At 46.6% G+C, this 18,588-nt stretch overlaps 1 long non-coding RNA gene across 1 annotated transcript; it reads right to left on the reverse strand.

Moving 5' to 3' along the window:
- Positions 1–3,171: 3,171 nt before the first annotated feature.
- Positions 3,172–3,714, reverse strand: LOC147987990 (uncharacterized). The gene is made up of 2 exons (XR_015615339.1): positions 3,582–3,714; positions 3,172–3,505 (listed from the first exon to the last, which is right to left on the reverse strand). It is a non-coding gene; the product is annotated as an uncharacterized LOC147987990 (long non-coding RNA).
- Positions 3,715–18,588: the final 14,874 nt, after the last annotated feature.

Raw genomic sequence — 18,588 nt, forward strand, 5'->3', positions numbered from 1 at the left:
ATCATCTCCTCACGTACACGTGCCACCTCTGCATCATGCTGAGCTTGATTCGCCGGTTCTACCATGGCAGATAACAGGGTCGTCAGTTTATCCATGAGGTCCATCGGAATCTGAGCCGCGGGGTGCGCGGGGTCTCCTGACCCGGCGGCCGCCGACCCGGTGGCTGTTGCTGCTGTGGAGTTCTGTCCGGGCTGTGTTCCTGCCATGAAGACTCCGGCCCAATTTGGCGGCTCAAGGGGGTCCGGAATACTGCTGCTATCGGAACATCCCCCGAGCATGCCATCCTGCAGCTGATACAAAGAGTCCGTCTCACCTGTTGATGATGTAGCATCAGAACAGATGGCCGTCTCAGCGCCTTCCACCGATCCTTCAGAGTATTCACCGCCGTGGACGCATCCTACGAAAGCATGCTTCACGACAGATTGAACACGGGTGGTCCTCACGTGCTGAGCCATCTCGACGAGGTTGGTGTGGATGTCCGGCTCAGGGCTTGACTCACCGATCCGGCCGATGAAGACGTGAATTTTGCCGAAGGGGACCCGGTACCCATACTCAATTGAGCCGGCCTCGGGGCCCCAGCCTTTGTCGTCGATGTAGAGCTTGCCGCGACGACTCTTGGTCATCCGGCCCACAGTGTATCCCTTGAGCCCTTCGAAGCTTCCCTTCAAGAACTCAAATCCACTGTGCGTTGGCCCCACCATGGGCGCCAACTGTCGTGGAATTGTCACGACAGATGTCCTAGCGAAAGGACTTAGTCGTAGGGCCATCGCAACTAGGAAGCTTAAAGGGGTTAATCGGGACAACGGACACGAGAGATTTTGTACTAGTTCAGCCCCTTACAATGAAGGTAAAAGCCTATGTCTAGTTGTGTTGGTATTGCTGGGGTTTCGATCACCAAGAGGCTTAACTCGCCGGCTTGGTTATCGATCTCTTGTTTCTTGCCCTAAGCCGCCACCGGGTCATCCCCTTATATACACGGGTTGACGCCTGGTGGCCGACAGAGTCCCGGCCGGCTCATAATCGTGTCTGGCTCGGTGACTTCCTTTACATGCCTTTCTTTACAAGTCTTCCTTACATACGGCGGTTTGCAATATTGGGCCTTCTATAAGATTTGATAAACTATCATCTTAATGTTTACTGGGCTCCTTGTGTAACCCGCCATTGGGGCTGACCCGGCCCCTCCTGGGCGGGTCATAACTGATAGCTACATCCCCAACAAGTCCTCAGATCGAGATACTACTCGAATGGAGATATACTCAACTGTGAGCTAAAGAAGGGCTCTTCGTTCATATGGCAGAGCATTTGGGCGGGGATCCAAGTTTTTAAGAAGGGTCACATTTGGCGAGTGGGGGGGCGGAACAAGAATAAACATTGGGTAGATTGTTGGATCCCTAATAGTGCCTCAAGGAAAATCCTTACTGTCCGTGGAGGTCAAATGCTCTCGAAAGTATGTGAGTTGATTGATCCATATTCGGGAGAATGGGATGAACAGTTAATCCGGGATAATTTCTGGCTTATAGATGCAGAACATATTCTCCAAATTCCCTTATTACAGCAAGCTACAGAAGACTTTGTGGCGTGGCACCTAAACAGGAATGGTCGATTTTCAGTTTGCTCAGCTTACCACAAACTATGGGAAGATACTTATATTAAGGAAGAGGAGAGGAAAACATACCAGAGTGGCTCAAACCCACACCCTGTATGGAAGAAAATGTGGCAACTGAAACTACCAGCTAAAGTCAAGATATTCATCTGGAAATGCTTACACAATGCAATCTCGTGTTACAGTGTGCTCGCAAATCGTCATATAGGCAGTAGGTCACACTGCCCATTCTGTACAGAAGGAGCAGAAGATGTTCGTCATGCGTTGTTTACTTGCAACAGAGGTCGGGCAGTCTGGACTGCGCTCGGACATTATCCTTTGGTTTCAGGAGCTAGCACCAATCGGACTGGGGCAGGTACACTCCAGTTTATTCTTTGCGATGATGAACATTAGGGGGCGTACACGGATGGAGTTTACTTGCCCGAGGTTATAGCGGCGACCTGTTGGTATCTACGGTGGCAGCGCAGACAATTTGTTTGCAGAGAAACAATCCTAAATCCTCAGCGGACGACAATGGCGATCCAGGATGTAACTCTGAACTTTGTCCGTGCTACTGGGAAAACGAAGAGCTCCCGTAGACTGAATAAGTGGCCAGTGGTTCTTGCAAATCAACAGGTCCTGAATGTGGATGCGTCATTTTATGTGGTCGAACAATCAGGAGGATGTGGAGCCATAGTGCGAGACAACCGCGGTAACTTCATTGGAGCAGCCACGGCAAAACTAACTCATGTAGTTGATGTGGTTTGCGCAGAGGCGGCTGCACTGAGAGAAGGCCTCAAGTTTCTCCATAATTTGGGATGCAACAATGTGTTAGTAAGGATGGACAATATTATTGTTACAGATGCCATAAAGGAGAATGAAGGCCAAGGCATGGTGGCGGCACCTATTCTGGAGGAGTGCATGAACCTTTTGCAAGATTTTGGGAAGGTTTCATAAAGCATTGTAATCGTGAGTCAAATGCAGTTGCTCATGAGCTAGCTAGGTGGGGGAGTGTAAACAATCGGTCTGTGTGGGTAAAAAAAAAGAATAAGCAATAAGGTATAAAAGAATATTTCTCACTTCTCTCACCTGGTTTGAGGGGTTAAAGTAGAAGAGAAAGAAGTGACATGTGACCCCACAATTAAGACAGATAGGGTATTAAGCATCTAAGGAATTCTAATTTGCTATAGCACATTTAGTGGGGATCGACTTCAGAATTATCTGATATTTTGATAAGCAATGGCTTTTCAGAAAGCAATTGTTTCAGAAAAAAGAGGTTGGAACCATCAACTTTTTAATCCTTGTGATGCACACAGCCATAGTTGTGGCCAACCAGCCGTCAGAAAGTATTTCTGGACTATTCGATGCCACTAGAGTCTTATTGCGAGAAGTCACTAGATTATGTGAAACTGATTGTAACCCCCGCAAAAAAAACTCTAAATTTTGCTCTGAATTAACTAGAGTTTTATTGCAAGAAGTAGAATTAACTCTACAATTTGCTCAGAATTGACTAGATTTTTATTGCGAGAGGTCATTAGATTACGTGAAACTGATTGTAACCCACTGCAAAAGGAAAATAAAACTCAACATTTTGCTCGGAATTAGCTAGAGTTTTATTGCGAGAATAAGTAGAATTAGCTCTGCATTTTGCATATGCATGTCCGTAACATGGACAGGGTATCCACTGATGAGCAGATGTATGGAAATTAATAAGGATGGACTAATCCTTGGAGCAGATGTGGCAGTAGCAAGCTCCGTCCAAGGGCGCAAGCGAGCCATCATTCATGCAGGCGGCGGACTCGAGCGTGATGCAGTCCGGGCACACGTACTCCTGCAGATGCTTCTGGCAGTTGGCCAAGCACCCTTCTTGCTTGCAAAAGTGCTTCGGAAGGACGGCGTCATATTTACACCACGCATCCGCACCTGCATGCATGCAAAATATACTTAGTGGATACATACTTACTATATAGCACATGATCGACCATGCATATGCACGCACCGGATGAGATCATGATCAAAGCGATGGCAAAGAGCAGCAGCACTTTAGACCGCCTCATCTTATCAGGTCTGGATCAGACCAGGTAGGTAAGAAGATGTGGTCGATCGATGGGCACGGAAAACAATGGAGCAGATGGTTGGTGATGGATGATGGTGGTGCCATTGACATATTCGGAGTCACATTTTATAGAGGATGCAATCGATAACAATTAACGCGGATTAATGTGACACTAAGTTCTCACCCGCAAAAAAGTCACATTAAGTTCTTCCTAAATATACTTTGGGAAGCAATTAAGCGCATCAATATGTTTCCTTGTATTTCTCAATTGTCTGAAGTAGAGTGCAAACGTATGGTTGAACCCCCAGTTCAGTTACTTACATCCTCTTGTTCAGTGCGTTACATCATCCGCTACTAAGTCCAGGCGAGGGATTAGGTGGACTGAATCGCTAATTTGGTAGACCGCTTCTGCATGTCACGATGCCTGCGTTTGTTTGCTCTGACAACTAATAATCCAGCGCTAATATTGTGGGATTTATGAGCAATTACACCCCCTATTTTAGAAAATAATCCTTATTTCCCCTAGTAAATAATGTTTCATATGTATTTCAATTTGTTGCAAAGTACTCTACCCCCTATCTTTTTTGTATGCTTCCATAACAACAAAATTGTGTTTGTGACCATTGAAGAATTGGCTTCCAGGGAAAATATTACTCCGAGTGCGCTCTGCCGGATGGAGTCGTTTTTCCTCTCGGGTCGGGCGGCCGAGAAGAAATCCTTGCTGCCGCAAGGAGAGTCCATCTGCTGGCTTTCTCCAGCAGCTTCCCTCCAATGGCGATCTTGATCGTAGGTGATGAGGGGGGTCGTCGGACCTACGTGTGTGGATGGGGTAGCTTTAGGTTACGCCCCGGTAGCTTAGGTTTTCAGTCATTCGTTGTCTTGGCTTTGGTGGCGGCACTGAATAAACAAGTTTCAGATCTTCCTCCAACGAGGCAATCGGTCCTATGCTTGGAGATGAATTTGGAAAGTTGGCTGTTCAAACTGGAATGCGCGACAGCGGCGGCATCCCCGTTGTGACGACGTTTGCTATAGTGCCGCCTTGGAGCTTGGAGGTTGGCCAGGAGCGGATGTAGATTGTGGTTAGCAACAACATCATCTGGAAGATGTAGAATCGTTTGTTGTTTTCGTGGCTAAGTGTAGTTTCATCCTCCAACGTATTAGTCCTAAACGGGTGCTAGATCTACTGTTTGATGGCGTGTCCGGGTGATCCATCATTTTATTTTCGTTGGTGATTGTTGTGGTGTTGTCGGAGGTAGGTGACGGGTAACGGTGTCAAACTAAAGGGATTCTTGGGTCTTAATTATAATTTTCATTCTTGACTGGTGTTTATTTTTTGCAAAGGCTACCGTTCTGTTGTCTTTTCCGTCGTGCTAGGTCGGTGTTTTTGTGACTTGTACTATAATCCTTATGATATACATAAATGCGACATGTGTTCCCATGCAAAAAAAAAAGAACACTGATCACCAAAAGACAGAAAGCCCATTTAAAACACAGAAAATCAAAACATAGGAATAGAAAAAAATGCCAAAATTGAGATGCCACGTACCCTGGGTTACTACAGGAACTAGTAAATGTGTACGTGTAATGCATGTTGATATTAGGTAACATATTAGTTACACGTAAATATTAGGTAGGATATTATTTGCATTGGCATTAATATTTGGTAGATATTAACTGTACACTAAACGTATTGAGCACTCACCATTGGAGCAATCTGAGTCGTTGGATTGACCTGATTTGATGTTCGGGATTTATTGGATCTGCTTCTTTGGGTCTTTTTATATTGATGATATAGATAGATATAGATTAAAACCACCAGGGAACCCTAAAGTTGTGGTTTGAATGTCACGAGTGAAAAGCACAGAAATTGTAGCCACAAAGAAAATAAAACATGAGGTATGACCTCATGTTTGGTTCGCTCCAAAATTTATTAAATTGAAATAATCCAATCCGTAGGAACCGTAGGACTTTCAAAGGATTCTTCGATGGCAATTCTTTTGTGCTGAACATTACCAAAAGAATATTTCCTACAAGAATCCTAGTTCTCCAAAATTTCAATATGTTTCTTTTGTTCTATACATAGCCAAAGTAATTATCACTTGAAATTTCCAGCTATGCAACCTCTTTGAGCAGCTGCCATGGCGTATCGTAAGTGTCATTGTGAGCAATAGAGCTGGCCCCCCTAACAAAGCATTCGCTCTCCCCCGAAATACAGGAAGACGTAGACGTACGAATTTTTGCTAGGGCAGTTGGTGCCCAAAAGAAGAGTCGCATTGTTTGCCTTTTTCTCTGTACACAATACAGACGCAAGCATTCATATAAACGCGCATACACTCACCCCTATGAACGCACACACGCATATCCTATTCCTATGAGCATCTTCAAGAGACTGAGCCGGCATATCATCTTGAGATTTTACGAAGTCACCGTAGGTGCCTCGTAGTCGACGGAAACGTCTCCTCCCACTAAAAGCGTGTCACCGGAAATCCTGGAAAAAATCCAGAATAAATGCGAGCTTCAGGATTTGAACTCCGATGGGCTGGGAATACTACTGTGTCTCTGGAGTCGAGACTAGGGCAATGAAACAAGGGACAAACCATAAATTTTATAAATTTCTAATAGTGTATGACGATGTCCCAATCTGCACTAGCGCGCCAATGCCATAGCCTATCAAAAGTGTGACTAAGCATTAGACGAGGCATTCGCTCGCCTTTCGGGACATACCTCGTGGCCACCTGTGCGAACGGCTAAATTCTCTCGTCGTAATAAGCTGGCCCGGTCATCTGGCTAGAGATCCCGGAATACTTTTTTTTTTCTCCAACAGTCGTGATGTCCAAGAAAAGAAGGGAGGCACATTGGTGGTCACCAAGGTGAGCATGTTCACATACTTTGTTTCTCTCAGATTAGTGTGATGAAAAAGGCGACAAAATGATGAATCGTAGCAAACACCATAAACGATATTTGATAGAAGAAATACAATTAATCATGTTCTGTGATTATGTGTTGTCATCATCGATCCTCCTCTGTCGCTGTAAAAAGCGATGTGCAGAAGTACGTCGGGCCCCTTGATCGGGCATGCAATGCAATGGACAGTACGTATACTATGCTAGTACTCTTTGTGAGTTTCCGAGGGGCAGATGGCCTCGAAGACTGGCAGCCTGGGCCGACTCCTGGGGCCATAGAGCACCCTGTCCGCTTTGATCGACTGCTGGGGCGTGAACTGCCATGGCTCCGACTCTGGGCTCGGCACCGCCGTCAACTGCAAGGAACCGGTCTCACCTCCAGCCATCGGTAGAGCGTAAAAGAGACCGGGCGCCGCAGGACGCAACTGGCCGTCGTAGAAGCCGTGGTAGTCCGGGGCCACCCCATTCCCCGAGACCGGCGGCGACCGAGGAGACGGGTAGATGGGCGTGGCGTCCGCCGTAGCCGTAGCCGTAGCCATGTCCGCCGCGGGCGTCCATCGTGATGATCTGGGGCGCCGGCGGGGAATAGTAGGAGCTGCGGTCGTATGGAGGCACGAAGATGGGCAGCGAGGACGGAGGGGTGAGGAAGACCTTGTAGCTGCTGCACGTACACACGGAGTCGAGTCAAAAGCAAAGGAATCAACAATGGAAGGGAGAAGCTAGCCCGTGCATGTACGTAGATTATATGAGTCGTGAGGATGTAGATTATATTATATGCGTCCTGAGGATCCACGGAGGCGAGTAGAGTATATAGGTGTATAAGTATAACACAACACAAGGCAAACGTAGATCTCCGCTGGTTCAAATTAAACTTCCGTACTTTGCATATTGCTGCTGTTGAGTCTTCCCCTCCCCTCCCGGTCGCTCCCGCGAGCGACGCGGAGGGGAAACCCTAGCCGCCGGCCGCGGGCCGCCCTCCTCCCCGAGTCCTCCCTCGCCGCCGCCGGCTCGCGCCGACGGGCAAAGCCCGGTCAGCCTCGGCGGCGGCGGGGCCTTCCTTCCCCTGCAAGCTAGGGCCGACGCGGGTCGGGGTCAGCAGGCGGCGGTGTGGCGCTGGCCGAGGGCGTGACGGCGCGGCGGCGGCGGCGGGGGCGGGGCCGGTGCCTGGCGGCGGCGAGATGGGCTCGGTGGTGTTATGTTCTGCGCGGTTGCACCTGGCTTGGTGGCGGCGGCCACTGGTGGAGCCCGTCGGCCCCCTTCGGCGGGTGGCAGATGCAGATGCGGGTAAAGCCGCTCCTGGCCGCGTGGGCAGCGGATCGGCGGCGAGCGTGGCTGGCTCCTGGGGCTTCCCTGTTTGCCCTTGGTGCAGATCTGGCGACGGTGCTTCCTCTCGGGGGGATGGATTGGGGGAAACCCCTTGGCTGTTCGCTGCAGCCACGATGTCGACGGCACTCCGGCGTCGTTCCCCTTCTTGAAGGCGGCTTCGCAATCCCCCCTCGCCCTCCGTTCCTCGTCCCGGATGAAAGCCCCAAATCTTCGGATTGGGTGGTGACGGCGCTCCGGCGTCGTTTTTATTCTTGAAGACACCACCTTGGAGCGGCGGAGTGGTGGTCGAGGCTTTGGCACGGGAGGTGGCTACCGGATATCTCCAGTGGTGTCCATGCTTGGCCACTTGCGGTTGAAGTTGGCGCCGGCGCACAGCGTTGGCGATGCTTGGTGGTGCGGCTACCTCGTGCGGTAGTCATGCTTGTCGCCCCCTCCCGACAACCTGTTCGTCCTGGTCATGCGAGCTCAGGGGTGAGCGACTCTGCCTGTCGACGGCGTAGTGTCCTCCGATCCAGGACTAGAGGGCAGGGGGCTCTCTTCGGAGGTAGAGACGGATGGCGGACCGGATGGCTTGGCTCAAGGGGGATGACGGAGCGTGACAATCCTCCTACAGCGGGATCTACCTCGGCTTAGTCGCGGCGTGTGTTGGGTCCTGTTCGCCGAGGGCTTCGATGTTCAAGCTTGTGTTGGTGCATTCGAGTTTTGTTAGTGGCTCCTTTGGTATCTTGTATCTTTGCCGCTTATGGTTTTTTCTTCCTTTCTTTTGTATAGTTGTACTTATGACTCGGTGGGTGCTTTATAATATAAAACGAAGGATACCCTTTTTCGGTAATTAAACTTCCGTGCAGATATATAGAGATTGTGTCAGAGTTCGGTTACGATACGTACGTCCTACTCTCGGCCGGTCTGCAACAAGGTCACGTTTGATGGTTCTGCGTTACGAACCGGTTGATCAAAGATGGGTATTTTCGGGAGCCTTTAGCCATGGATGGGCATATTTGGCGAACGTTCCCGTAGAACATGGCATTTGTTTTATGTTCGTCAAGCAGTTTTCAGTGCATTTTGAAGAATCTGGGTGCCTTTTTTGCAAAACTTTCATGGCATTTGTTTAATTTTGTGTGCAAAAAATTCATCCAAAGGTCCAAACTGCTATGTAAGTTTAAGATGTGTGTGCGTTCATAAAAGTGAGTGTATACGTATATATATGAGCGTTTGCATCTGTATTGTGTTCAGAAAAAGAAACTAGGGCATTCGTTAGCAGTTTTCACCTGGCGAACATTTGCCACTTACTTTTTCAGTTATCCTTTTACGTGTGGTCACGGCCAGCCATGTGTTTTGCTTCCTCAAGTCGAACTCTGGCCCGGCTGCAAAAAAAAGAACTCTTGCCCCATACTCTATAGAAGCTACCCCTGAAAAACGGTGTAGAAGCTGGAGGCAGATTTTTGGTTTATGACATCTACACCCTATATGGAAAAAAACTAGTAATTCAAAACTAGTCAAAAATTTCTGAAATAGTGTTTGAAATAAACTTGACCTTTTATTGTACTCGTGAGAAAAAATCCACAAAAAAAATCTTCCTTTGACTTCTTTTCAAAAAAGACAAAATTTTGGCCAAAATATTGTGAATAGTGACCTATAAGAGCAAATAAAATTTATCTTTTTTGCTGTGAAGTCAACTTTGTTTTTTTGTGAAATTTTATATACTAGTGCAAAAGTAAGTCAAGTTTTTTGTCAAAATAGTTCTTACCTATTTTGACTTTTTATTTAAATAAAAAAAATCCCCATATAGGATGCATATACAACCACGAACCAAAGTGTATTTCCATGTAGAAGCTCCACTTTCTCCATGACGCAAAATATAAAGCCTCCATGGTAGGCCCCATGGAATTAAATCAATCCAGTATCTCACATGTTCGCTCTGTCCTTTGCTTTTTGCACTAAAAACTTTTGATCTATTTATCAAACATCATGACAGTACAAAGAGCATCAGAAGTAGCAAAAAATTGTATTCATCTCATAGACCATCTAGCGACGACTAAAAGTACTAAAGTGAGACAAAGTGAAGCCACCATCTTTGCCCCTCCTTCACAATAGCCGGACAAACCTTGTTTTAGTAGATAGTCGGAAAGTTTTCGTGATAAGGCCCAAAGGACCAGAACAACAACCATCATCAATGAAGACAAGAACGATCATCAACAAAGAGAAGCATAGATTTAAAGAATCCAATCCGTAGACATGAGTACAAACAAATGAAGATCAAGACCATGCGGATTCATTGAAGACAAACACCGACTTAATCTTGTGGTATTCACAAGAAACACAACTCCACACACACTCTCCAATGACACTAGATGCATCGATTCGGCGGGGACTAGCTAGGTGGAGAGAACCCTGTTACATCTTCAGAGAGCCATCACTGCCTCGTCTTCCTAAGTATGACACAAACCCTTAATAGACTAAAAAACATCTAAAAAAAAGTAGTAGTCCTACCATTAGCAAGGGCAGGTATCAATGACGCCTGCATGGCCTTAAGGCCACAAGAGACAAGGCAGATCGGTGACGGTGCAACGTTGGCTCCATCCTCAACAGCTTGCTCTCTTCTCAACCGAACTACAAATCAATATTTGTGAATTGTTTAGTTGGTAGATGCAGCCTCCAAGGTGCTTGCAAAAATATTCTACTATTGTGCATATAATAAAAAAGTTGTTGTATTCCTATTCAGAGTAACAATATAATAATTTACATTATTATTACTAGAAATCACCTAATTATTGTTTATGAGGATAACATTTCTGGTCGTATCGATAGAGGCCATGTCAAAATCAATATACCTCATAGAGGCCCCACACTCCTATCAAGACATAAAAAAAAAAGAACTACGAGAGATTAGTGACTCCAAGACCGTGCCTCCACAAGATTACAACATCGAATATGTTGTTACCATACAAATCCAAGAGCTAGATCTGAGGCTTTTGCCTGAAGAGAATATCGGGTGGGAGAGGTGAGGAAGATCCACACGATCGGTGGTGTACTACATCGACTCAGGGCTCACTTTCGGGCACCACCATGGCCTGTAAAAAATGTTTCACCATCAATTTGAGCCGAGTGATGTCTTCACCAATGCAAGGATCGCTTCTACCGCTCGGCCATGGCCCACCGAGAGTGTTTCATGTTTTGGGAAGCACTTTTGACATGCCGCCGTGGCCCAACAAAGTGTTCCACTACCGGGGTGAGTCGTGTTAGCAAGAACGGATCAAACTGGCATGCCGTCTCCCTGACGATGCGAGCGGTGCCGGTTGCTGCTGTTGTTGACGTCTCGACACTCTCCTTGTTTCACAGGACCTAAGAAGTTGGCCTGATCATCTGGACAAAGACAGGGATGGCTGGATTTTTGCTACGGCAACGCAACCGAAGCCGCGTGAGAGAGAAGAGCGGCACATTGGTGGTCACTTTGGCAAATGATGTTAGACCACATTGTTGCCTCGAGACTGGGTGATGAAACAAGTGACATACATATCCATGATTAATTAATCACATGATTCACATCCGAGGTTACAAGTACTTCTCCGTCCCAAAATAATTATCTTCACCTTAGTATAACTTTGTACTCCCTCCGTCCCGAAAAACATGTCGCGAGCGCAGTTCATTGGCAATTTTACAAAAAATCCCTCATGGTTTCAAAACCGCATCAAACAAGTCCCCGCCCCCGTCTTCCTCCTCCACCGTCGCCAATGGCCGGCGTCGCCTAGCTGCGCGATTCACCGCCCACCAGGAAGTGCTCCGCCACCGTCGCCAAGTACCTGCTCCGCCGCCTTCGTCGCCAGGTACTGCTCCGCCGCCATCGCCCAGACCTGCGCCGCCACAATAACCTCCCGCCGCGATTACCTGCAGGCGTCGCCGGAACCTCCCGACACGTCCTCCTCGAGCTCGCGCGCGTCCTCCTCGAGCTCGCGCGCGTCCTCTTCGAGCTCCCGCGCATCCTTCTCAAGCTCCAGCACGTCCTCCTTGAGCTCCGCGCGTGCGCCGCCGCAATTCCTCTCGGCCGCGATCCCCTGCAGGCTTCGCTGGAAACTGCCTCCACGATCCGGTGGACCAGGAGTTCGCGCGCTTCCTCCTCGATCTCCAACGCATTCTCCTCAATATCCCGCGTGAGCCCGTGCTGCTCCTTCTTCCCTGCCCGCGCGCCCGCCGGTGGAGCTCCTCTGCCCATACTGCCGCTGCTTCTCCCCCGCCGGTGGAGCTCCTCGGCCCATACTGCTGCTGCTCGTCTGCTCGTGTTGCTGCTCATCGGCCCATGCTGCCGCCAGAGCTCCTGTTCGTCAGGATGAAGAAGGTATTGTAAGGAGTTGCTCCTCTGCTCCTTGTGCTCCTCCATTCCTGTTTGTCACAAAGAACAATGTTAACTAAATACTGTACTCTCCAATGTTAAATGAAAAACAAAGAACAAAATGAAAGTAGCTTGAAGATTTCAGGTTACAAGTCAATGTGGGCGCTACTGAATTATGCTTGTGTGGATCAGCCGCTATACATCATTTTTATTGTGGGTTTGCAAGTGCTACATCAGCTGGTTCACCATGTGGGGATCGGCCGCTCGATCCAAATGAAATTGTGAATTTGCAAGTGCAGATTGGCTACTTGTGCAGTGCTCTGTTTTTGCTCTGTTTCAGTTTTAGAACCTGTGAATATGAGGAGTATAACTTTTCTGCAATCCTCTGTGTAATTTGAAAAGAGGCTCATTTGCTAGAGCAGAGTAAGCCTATTATTGACACTAGTGTACCTTGGAGAGGCCCTTGAGATGGGTCTTGCCCTGTTCACAATGGCAGTAATGTCACAATGTTTTGAAATTAACAGGAGTTGTACCACAAACAGCAGCAGATCACTTAACAATATTACATAATGTTAAGCAAAATTAGTCATAAAAATGAAGTTGATAAACTAATGACATAAACTTCAAAATTAGTCATGATGGATTGGAATTTTTTCTGAAATGACAGGAGTTGGAAGTTTCATAAGAAATGAAAAGGTGTTTTTTTTACAAGGAAGACAGTAGGAGGAAACCCCTACTGTAATATCATATATCTATATAAATGGGGGGTTTACATAGACATATCAGTTACTTTACATCACATTTTGTTGCACCCTAACACTACTAGGGAAAACCTTATACACAGAATCTTAGCAACAACGAGGGGTAAAAGCCCCACGCTACTACTACTTAGTAGCAGCGCGGGTAAAAACAGTGCGCTACTACTAGAGAATAGTAGTAGTGCGCGCCTACCGTTCCCATGCTATTACTAAGTGATCCTCACCGTGTCCCCGGGATGGACCATAGTAGTAGCACGGGATATAAAAGCCGCGCTACTAGTAAGTTGACAGCCGCAGCGTGGGTATATTACCCACGCTACTACTATGGATAAATACGGTGGTAGCAGCACCGCACCCGTGCCCCGCACTACAACTAATCCGCACGTCCCAGTCCCTCTCCCTCCCATGCCCCACCAAATCTTTCCCATGCCGCCGCTCCTCCCAATCCGCGTCCTCCCCTGCCTATCCGCACATCTCGCCGCTCCGCGCCTCCTCCTCCTCCCTCCGCTCACGGTCGCCTCTCCCGATAGATCTGGTGCCAGGGTTCGTGACGCTAGCGGACGGGGGAGCGGAGACGTGCGCGGGGGAGGGGGGATGGGGAATCCACGTGGCGTAGATCAATGTGAGGATGGACGTGGCGCTGTTCCACTGCTAGGCATGCCTCCTCCCCCTCAAGCCCCCGTGTTCAGGGACTTCGGCTGGGACCTACCACGACATGGCGGAGCACAAGCGCGTGTGCCCGTGGATGCTTGATTTTCCATGTTTCTCGGGTGGGTCAGGGTGGATTCCGGCAGATCCCGGCCGGCAGACTGAGACGAGGCGCGTCAGCGTTGTCCGATGCGTGAATTCCGGGGACCAGACAGTAGGCGTGTCGTGGTTCAAAGAGGGGTTGAGCCCTGACGAGGCCACAGAGATCGACACCGTGAGCGCCTACGACTTGGCATTGCAACCAGGTCTTCATGCTTTCTACGGACGTGTCATTGTATGCCGGCCGATGTCAGGATGTCCTCCTGACGATGCCGTTGCTACCGATCTTTCATGGGTCGGCCCTGTTGTTGACCTTGTTGATGGGCATGCCCAAGTCAAGTGGGCCGACAGCACCGTGTCAATGGTATGCATCGCTAATAATCCCGCATGCATGCATGGTTTTTCCAGCTTCTATTACTAGATGCATGTATCTATCTATCCTGATGTTCAATGTTCACTTTTCGATTTGTTGGTCAATTGTGTTGTGTTTCAGGTGTTGCCCCATGAGATTAGTGTTGTCACTGAGCAATATTACTGGGAACTAGAGGCACAAATGGACGGTGACGTCGACAACTGGGTGGAGGATGATGGCGACGACGATGAGCGTGAAGATGAGGATTCAGCAAATAGCACGGTATCGATCTATCTCGCATTACTGTGCACCTATATGGGTTTGTGGCAAGCAAGGGATCCTCCTTGTCACCTAATACTTTTGTTATCACTGATGATTGAACTGCATTTGTAGAAACAAAAAATGACTGAACTGAACTATCTGTACTAGGTTGCTAGCGATTGAATGTTTGAGCTGGTGCATTGGTTCTGTGCGTGAATCGTTTGGTTTGCTACCAATTTCAATGTATTGTACTAGAGAATTATGAATGTTTGTAGGAATTCTTGTAAGGTCGCATAAGAGGCATGCATAAGGTAGAGGTTCTTATAGGTGTTGATATAGTTGGTCTTGACCTGCAATTTGGGCCTTGACCAATTGGACCAAACAGCGTACTAATTTTTTGTAATTCTCGGTGCTTAGAAGAATTAATTTGCCATCAGGTTGCTTGGTAACGAGTTATCAGCACCTTATAAACATTTCTTTTGCATTTAATCCCGCCGCCGATGCCTCCTCGGCCACCGATGTCTAGTCGTGGCCGTGCTTATGCATAGGCGCCGCCAGCGTCGCGTGCAAGTTAGCCTGTCAGCAACATGAGCAGTCTGCCCACCCTCTCCCCACTGGGAATTTAATCTTGCTATACTGAAGTCCAGCTCTTTGATTATGCCTTTTCAGTGTAGATTCTTTCATGCTAACTAATTGGAACAAGTTCTAATTAGGTCACAGATTTTGTACTCAACAAAAAGTGTTGTTTAGGGACAGTAATGGTTAAGGGAAAAACCATTGATTTTACAATTTGTACCACAAGTGTCGAGCGTCCATTTTCTACTTTGAGGTTATTTAGGCAAGCTACAGTCATATAGTGGAAGGTGTTTTTCTATCCAACAGGTTGTAGCTAGTAAGCATAGAGTAAAATAATAGATGAAGATTTCCTTATGCAATTTAGGAGCGGAAAGAAACATATAGCTGATTACTCTGTTTCAGCCAAACATTTTTTTGTTTGTTCATGTTTGAGGAAGAAAACCAAACATATAGCGATTTAAGGTAGTTCCGTTTTTTGTCTTGTGACAGGCGCATGACGACTATGGCAATTGGCGCCAAATCCTGGCTTCACTGGAACATGTGTAAAGAAATGCCTGTCACCAGTGGCGGAGCTAGAACAGGATCATTGAGGGGCCAATGGCAAAATATGGCTTTATGAAGAGGTAAAAGTCCCTATTTTTCTCAATCTATGCCATCCCAAAAAAAATCTTCACAAAAGCTACCAGGCTTGGGGGGGGGGGGGGGCACAGCCCCCCAGCCATACACTTATGTCCGCCAGTGCCTGTCACCTAGTACTGAGCCGGTGGACACCTTCTTCTTCACCCAGAAGAAGGAGTGAGTTATACCGTGGGTGTTGTCCTTATTGATTCTTTATCCAATCCATAGTGAAGTAATCCTGGGAAATTTTCCACACAACAAAGAAGTGGCTACTTTCTGTTATGTCCAGTGTTTTCTAGCCATATCTTATAGAACTGTTGATTTCCTTGGATTCACAATGGGATATAATGGTGATCAAAATGTTGATATGTTAGGATTAGTTTCCTAGTGAAAATATGCACTAAGGAAAATCTATATTCAGTTGGTAGGTGCTAGTACTTAAACTTCATTTACAATTTAAGCTTAGTGTTATCTATCTAGTCTGATTTATACACTGCATTCAGTTATTTGTCACTTTTTAACTAAATATCTTTTTGTAATTGAAATGTATCTGTACTTATAGTGCATATTCACATTGTATCAGAATCTTGGTCCATGTGTCTCCTGTATCATCTGAGATTATGCTTCCTCTCCATTTATTGATAAAATCTATATGCCTTGCTGATGCTCATTTCCATCGCTGCAGGATAATGAGATGTTGAAGCGGCATAGTGAATCCATGAGACTGTAGTGCAATTACACCGTTCCATTGAATATTAATCAGGAATAAGGACTTTTCAATGGCAGATTTTTTTCCTTTTCATTTTTCTTACTATTGGAGTGAGGATAGGTAGAATGAGAAATTGTGGGATATTAGATATGGCAACTGTTTGATAGTAGAATCAGGAATAAGGACATTTCCATCACTATTGTGTTTTCTCGTAATTGTAAGAATAACATGATTGTATGCATAGAATGGAATTGGTCGATTTTTAAAAAAAATCCTAAATAGTTAGTAGTAGCGTGGGAACAAAATTGGGCGCTACTAGTATGTAGGATACTAGTAGCATTGGTATTATAGAGACGCTACTACTATTTCGTTAGTAGTAGCGCGGGTCAGTAATAGTAGTAGCGTTGGTGGCACACGCTAGTACTAACAAAGTTAGTAGCAGCGTGGGTTTAACCCACGCTACTACTAACTATTAGCTGTAGCGCGGGTACCCGCGCTGTTAGTAGCCTTTTTCCTAGTAGTGCAACCTAACGCGTGGCTGCTCAACCAGTTCAAGAGGTGAAGGATGCTATACAATAGAAGTACAAAAGGTGATCAGAGCAGCTCTATGTGCTGCTTTAACCCTATGTTGTAAAAGAGACAAGTCCTCCTTGAACCGTTTAAGCCAAGATCCAATACTGGGGGCCAGGCCTCTGAAGTGTTGGTTGTTTCTTTCCTTCCAACTACTCCACGCTGCTGTCAGAAATGTTTCATAGAAGAACTGGTTCGGCCAGCTTTTCTTAGTTTTTTGCAGAAGATCGAGGCGGCAGGATAAAGTTGGCCAAGCTATGTTGAGTCTCGCCCAGCAGCTTCGACTAAAAGGGCATGAGAAGATCATGTGATCAACTGTCTCTTCAACATGTTGGTTCCAGAGGCCGCAATTAAAATTGTCACCAATATTGTAATGCCTCGTCTTCAACATGTTGCATGTGCTGAGTCTATCATGGAACATGAGCCAACCAAAAACTTTGATTTTCATAATGCATTTAGACTTCCAAAGTTGTCTGAATAATTGATGAGACCCCCGTCCCTAAAATAATTGTTATAGTAGTCCCTTGGTTTGTAAAGCGTGCCCCCCCAGGAATAGTGCCATACATCATGCTGAGATGTCGACGGAGAGATCCACTTTGTAAATTAAATGGTGTTACAAAGGAGCAGCTTCATTTCTTAGTCATAACATTTCTTAGTCAATAGTTCACATTTTTGTAATGCTTGCAAGGCTCATGTCATTCTAGTAAAAAATGTGTGTATATCCTTGTTATGGTACCATGATGTACTCATATTTTTTCATTGATAGCAGGAGTATGGATTTGAACATGATGCCTCAAGAGGAAGACGATGGAGGTATTAATTTGAATTGGATCCCTGAAGAGGAGGAACCTCAAGTGGCAGAGAATGTAGTTATGGATTTGAACATGATTCCTCAAGAGGAAAACGATGAAGGTATTAATTGAATTGGATCCTTGAAGAGGAGAAACCTCAAGTGGCAGATAATGGAGCTATGGATTGAAAGTTGATGCCTCAAGAGGAAGACGATGAAGCTATGAATTGGATGCCTCAAGAAGATGAAGGGAAAGAGGATGAAGTTCAAGAGGAAGAGGATGAAGTTATGAATTGGATACTTCAAGAGAAGAGAATTGTTAGATAAGGAGAGGCATGGTCTTTACTTCGCCTTGCTGGTAATCGAGCTCAGAGATGGGTCTGTTCAACTAGACAACAAGCTGCTAGTCTCAAACCTATTGGACATAAGTGTATGATTTGTTGAAAGAATCTGGGAAGACGCTGATACGTCTCCAATGTATCTATAATTTTTGATTGTTCCATGCTATTATATTATTTGTTTTGGATGTTTAATGGGCTTTATTATACACTTATATATTATTTTTGGGATTAACCTATTAACCAAAGGTCCAATGCCAATTGTTGTTTTTTTGCCTATTTCAGTGTTTAGCAGAAAAGGAATATCAAACGGAATCCAAACGGAATGAAACCTTCGCGAGGATCTTTTTGGAACAAACGCAATCCAAGAGACTTGGAGTGGACGTCAAGGAAGCAACGAGGCGACCACGAGGTAGGAGGGTGCGCCCCCACACTCGTGGCCCCCTCGTGGCTCCACCGACCTACTTCTTTCGCCTATATATACTCATATACCCTGAAAACATCCAGGAGCACGACGAAACCCTATTTCCACCGCCGCAACCTTCTGTACCCGTGAGATCCCATCTTGGGGCCTTTTCCAGCGCTCTGCCGGAGGGGGAATCGATCACGGAGGGCCTCTACATCAACACCATGGCTTCTCCGATGATGTGTCAGTAGTTTACCCCAGACCTTCGG

This window comes from Triticum urartu, chromosome 2A (assembly GCF_056163025.1).
Source record: "Triticum urartu cultivar PI428250 chromosome 2A, HENAU_Tu73, whole genome shotgun sequence".
Taxonomy (NCBI): Eukaryota; Viridiplantae; Streptophyta; class Magnoliopsida; order Poales; family Poaceae; genus Triticum; species Triticum urartu.